Below are 5,173 nucleotides of genomic sequence, written 5' to 3'. Positions count from 1 at the left end.
GAAAACTCTACTTGGGGCTTCCCTGGTGGCTCAGACATAAAGAATCTGCTTGCAGGAGACCCAAGTTCAATGGCTGAGTTGGGAAGATCCCCTGAGGAAAGGAATGGATACCCACTCCAGTATTCTTCCACTTGACTGTAATTTCCAGCAAAGCCTGTGTCTTATTCACTCCTTTGCATCCAATGTCTACCATGGTGCAATAGCACAAGGTAGATGTTCAAGAAATATTTACTCAATAAAAGGATAAATGAACACCACTTTCTTCAAGCCCAAACATTAACTGATACAAACTTTAGTTAAGGAAAAGCTGCTATTCATGGAGCATAGGTATACCAATTAAGTTGCAGCACCTTTACTGAACATCCAGGGTATGCAGATGTGCCCAGGGGTTTTATTTTGATCCTGCTATTTTTTAATTTAAAAAACAGCTGAGGATAACATACAAAAAAAGATGTGGGAAGTTTTATTATGCCAAATATCTCTCATATTCTGAACTGAGAGGTTGGACTCAGATGCTAAATATAAACAAAATGTTATGAGTTTTCATAGGAAAAAAGCACTCACATGTGTATTATGGTGCATTAGTAATTTTTTGCTTCTCATATTTTCTTATACCCTTCATTAATACATATTTGATGCTTTTATTTAGTAACACATAATAACACTATCTGATTATTTAAAATAATTTTAATTTCTTAGTTAATCTAAATACAAAATTATTTTGTTTGGTTTTTCCTAGTGGGTGGAATGCTTTTAAAATGTCTTGTTTCTCCAAGTCCAGGCTCTGCACTTCCCATGTGGAACTCCAAGCCTAAGGTAAGGCCAAGGCCAGGACAGTAGTACCAAGACCATGTGCATGAAGTCTTTGCTGCCATCACCAGAGTTGTGGTATCCAGCATGCATCAGATGCTGAAGGACATAGACTTTGAAAGAAGAATCCAGTTGATAACCTTGAATGACAATGGCTATCCAGCATGCATCAGAGGCTGAAGGACATAGACTTTGAAAGAAGAATCCAGTTGATAACCTTGAATGACAATGGCTATAAGGCTCCTTGTCATCCCAGCCATAATTGGCACTATTCTATGTATCATTCTTTCTAGAAAGGGTAGGCAAATGGTATGCCCCAATACACTGGGCTGCTACTGCCTGCACTGGGCCAACCACTGTGAACACACTGAAGTGGCACAGCTTCTGCTTTATTGTGGGCTAACCTCAGAGTTGCAAGATACTACTTAGCAACTAAACAACAAGCCTCTGAGAGGCAGATGATGACACCATCTCTGGTCAACCCAGCTCTGAAGGTTATTTAGGAGGAAAATATGACCTAATGCACAGGAATAGTGACTGTTATAGGATGAATGATGGGGCTTTAGAAGAAGTTTGGGTTTACATGAACTCACAAAGCTGGGACACCCATGATGAGATTCAGTTCAGTCGCTCAGTCATGTCTGACTCTGTGACCCCATGAACCACAGCACACCAGGCCTCCCTGTCTATCCAAACCCATGTCCATTGAGCCGGTGATGCCATCCAACTATTTCATCCTCTGTCATCCCCTTCTCCTCCTGCTCTCAATCTTTGCCAGCATCAGGGTCTTTTCAAATGAGCCAGCTCTTCGCATCAGGTGGCCAAAGTATGGAGTTAGTGACTTTTAAAAAGAGACACCAGAAAGCAGTCTCTTTTCCAGTGTGCGCAGAGAGGAGGTCATCTGAGCAAGCAGCAAGAAGGCAGCCATAGGAAGCCAGGAAGAGTTCTCACCAGGCACATAAGTCAGCCAGCACACTGATTTTGGACTTTACAGCCTTCAGAAATGTAAGAAATAAATTGCTGTTGTTTAAGCCTCCCTGTCTGTGGCATTTTGTTATGGCAGCTGAGCCACTTTCATAAGAAAGTAACCTGCTTACCCACTGGATTACCACTCTTCCATCTCACACTGCCTCTCAATGGTACTCATCTGGATGTCCATGTACTGCCCCAGGGTTAGCTTCCATATGCAGGGTAGAAAACTAAGATTGGGAAAGAATTAATCAGATTACCTACTAATTTTTTTAAGAGGCCAGAGTATAGATAAGAGGCAAATTTGAGGGGATGTAAAGTGCAAGTGCTCAAACCTGGACAGATGACCAAATTCCAGATTGTTCGTGTGAAGATTCCTATTCTTATGGGAAGAAAAAGGGAGACCCATTTCTCACTCTATACAGAAAAATAAACTTCTGGGATATTAAATACCCACATATAAAAACCAAAAGTATGTAGATATCAGATGAAAATGTAAAACATGTGACATAAAAGCCATAAAGAAAAATCTTGACAAACTTGAGTACATAAAAATTTTAAACTAGAACAAAAAGACAACTTGAACAAATTTAAAAGATAAATAAAAACTAAGGGAAAATACTGCTCTATATTACAATGGGTTCATATCCAGGTTGTTATAAAACTCCTATAAATCATAAAAACACCCAGAAAATGTATAAAGTGATCAAAGGATATGAATTGACCCATCAGATGAGATAATACCAAAAAACAAATAAACAAACAAAACAACAACACTACCAACAACAGCAACAAAAAAACACACTCAAGAAGATACCCTTACTAATAATTAGGAAAACGCAAAGTAAAACAGTCAATGGCATTTCTTATCCTTCAGTTTGTTAACAATAATAATAATGACATTCTGGTGGAATATTCAGTGCCAACAAAGGTTTGGTGCTCTTAAGGACTTCTTACAATGTACCATGCTCTCTTTCTAGTATTTTACATATATCAAAACATTTAATTCTCATAAAAACCCTGTAGGTAACTGTCATATTATCATTTTCACTTTACAGTTGAACTGAGGGACATGTTGTTCTTCAGTTGCTAAGTCATATCTGACTCTTTGTGATCTCATGGACTGTAGCATGCGAGTCCTCTGTTCTCCCCTATCTCCCAGAGTTTGCTCAAATTCAAGTCCATTGAGTCAGTGATGCTATCTACCTGATGGAACACGTTTTAGTGACATATACCAAGATCTCAGAGTTTTTAAGTGCCTCTCTATTCAACACTTCTGACCATTAGACTAGACTTCCTATAAGCTGGTAGTGGTTTCTCTGGATGGCAGTTTGGCTGTAATGAATATTTTTAAATGGACACACAAACTGTTGAGTCTTGAGTAGTCTGGAGTCTGAAATTAAATTAAATTCCAACTTAAATTAAATTCCAACTTAGGTTGGAATCTGAACCCCACTAATTACTAAACAAGTCCGTTTACATATCTGAGTCCCAGAATTTTTATCTTTAAAATGTTTATATAACTTTTCCTATGTAAGTGTATTGTGAGAATTAAAGTACATAATGTATATTAAAGCATTTTTCAAACTGAAAGCATTGTAAGATGTTCTCATCATTTTACTGATTTTTTGTTCTTTAGGGAAGCATCTCTTCTTGGTGTTTGAGTGTTTGAGTTTGCTGAATAAAAATATTTTCATGGAAAACTAGTAGTTTTTCCCTGTTTGATGATTCCTATAGTTTCTTTTTTAATTAAAAAAATTTTTTGGACTTGGTCATCAGTATTTATTCAAAACTAAATACTAACATGAGAATTCACTTGCAACAAGAAGTGGCAAACAGGAAAAGGACACACAATGATTTCACTTCAAAATTTGTCTTTGCCTTAGGATTACTTAACATGCACCTTTGTGAATGAACATTTACAAAATAGTACAGCAACATGTAACAGAGTTAACATTCAGTTCAGTTCAGTCGCTCAGTCGTGTCTGACTCTTTGCGACCCCATGAATTGCAGCACGCCAGGCCTCCCTCAGAGAAGGCAATGGCACCCCACTCCAGTACTCTTTGCCTGGAGGCTCCTCAGTCCATGGGGTCGCTAAGAGTCGTGCACGACTGAACGACTTCACTTTTACTTTTCACTTACATGCATTGGAGAAGGAAATGGCAACCCACTCCAGTATTCTTGCCTGGAGAATCCCAGGGACAGAGGAGCCTAGTGGGCTGCCATCTATGGGGTTGCACAGAGTCAGACAGGACTGAAGCAACTTAGCAGCAGCAGCAGGCCTCCCTGTCGATCACCAACTCCCGGAGTTCACTCAAACTTATGTCCACCGAGTTTGTAATGCCATCCAGCCATCTCATCCTCTGTTGTCCCCCTTCTCCTCCTGCCTCCAATCCCTCCCAGCATCAGAGTCTTTTCCAGTGAATCAACTCTTCACATGACTTGGCCAAAATATTGGAGTTAACATTAAGACAAAATTATAGTAAAGTTCTTGAAAGTAAAATGTTATTTGGTGTCAGACAAGGCCTAATTCATATCTAGTTTTCTTTAGTTTCTTAAAATAGAAATAGCACCACCTACAAGGAAGGGTTATCTTGAAGATTATTTAGCATAAGTAAAATGCTTATTATACACAGTCCCTGGCATAAGGTAAGTGTCTATGCTATTAATTCTAGCTTCAAAGAGTAGTCAGAAATAAAAGTAGAAGAATGAGCAGTCTTCAAAAATCAAGTAGGGATTCAGTAAAGTGTACTTTCAAAAAAGGTATTCTAGAAGAAATGTGCTTAAAATATTCTTTAAGAAAGAAAAAGTAGAAATGATATTTTTCAAAATGCTACTCTCATTTAGAATGGGAATTTTTACATACTGGAACAAATGAATCTGAGAATGTGAAGACAGCACCAGCAGCCAAAATTTAAATGTGAGAATTGCAATTTTGGTGAATAATAGAAAAAATAAAATTATATTGCTCCACCTATTCATTTACATCTAGATCCCAGTGCATAAGCTGTTATAAAATTTCTCACACTTTAGGCTTCTGGTTTAAGATGGCAAAGTAGAAGGATGTGTGCTCATATCTTCCTGTGAGAACACCAAAATTGCAACTACCTGTTGAACAATCAGCAAGACAACATTAGAATCCACCACACACACACACACAGAAAGACACCCCATGTCCAAAGACAAAGAAGAAGTTGCAGTGAGATGGTAAGAGGGGTGCAATCATGATAAAATCAAATCACATACCCACGGGGTGGTGACCCACAAACCGGAGAACAATAGTACCAAAGAAGTTCTCCCACGGTTGTGATGCTTCTGAACCTCACATCAAGTTCCCCAGCCTGGGGATTTGGCTAAGGGATTGGGAATCCCCAGGGAATTAACCATGAAGGC

This window comes from Budorcas taxicolor, chromosome 5 (genome assembly GCF_023091745.1).
Source record: "Budorcas taxicolor isolate Tak-1 chromosome 5, Takin1.1, whole genome shotgun sequence".
Taxonomy (NCBI): domain Eukaryota; kingdom Metazoa; phylum Chordata; class Mammalia; order Artiodactyla; family Bovidae; genus Budorcas; species Budorcas taxicolor.
Note: the sequence above shows the minus strand (reverse complement) of the source record.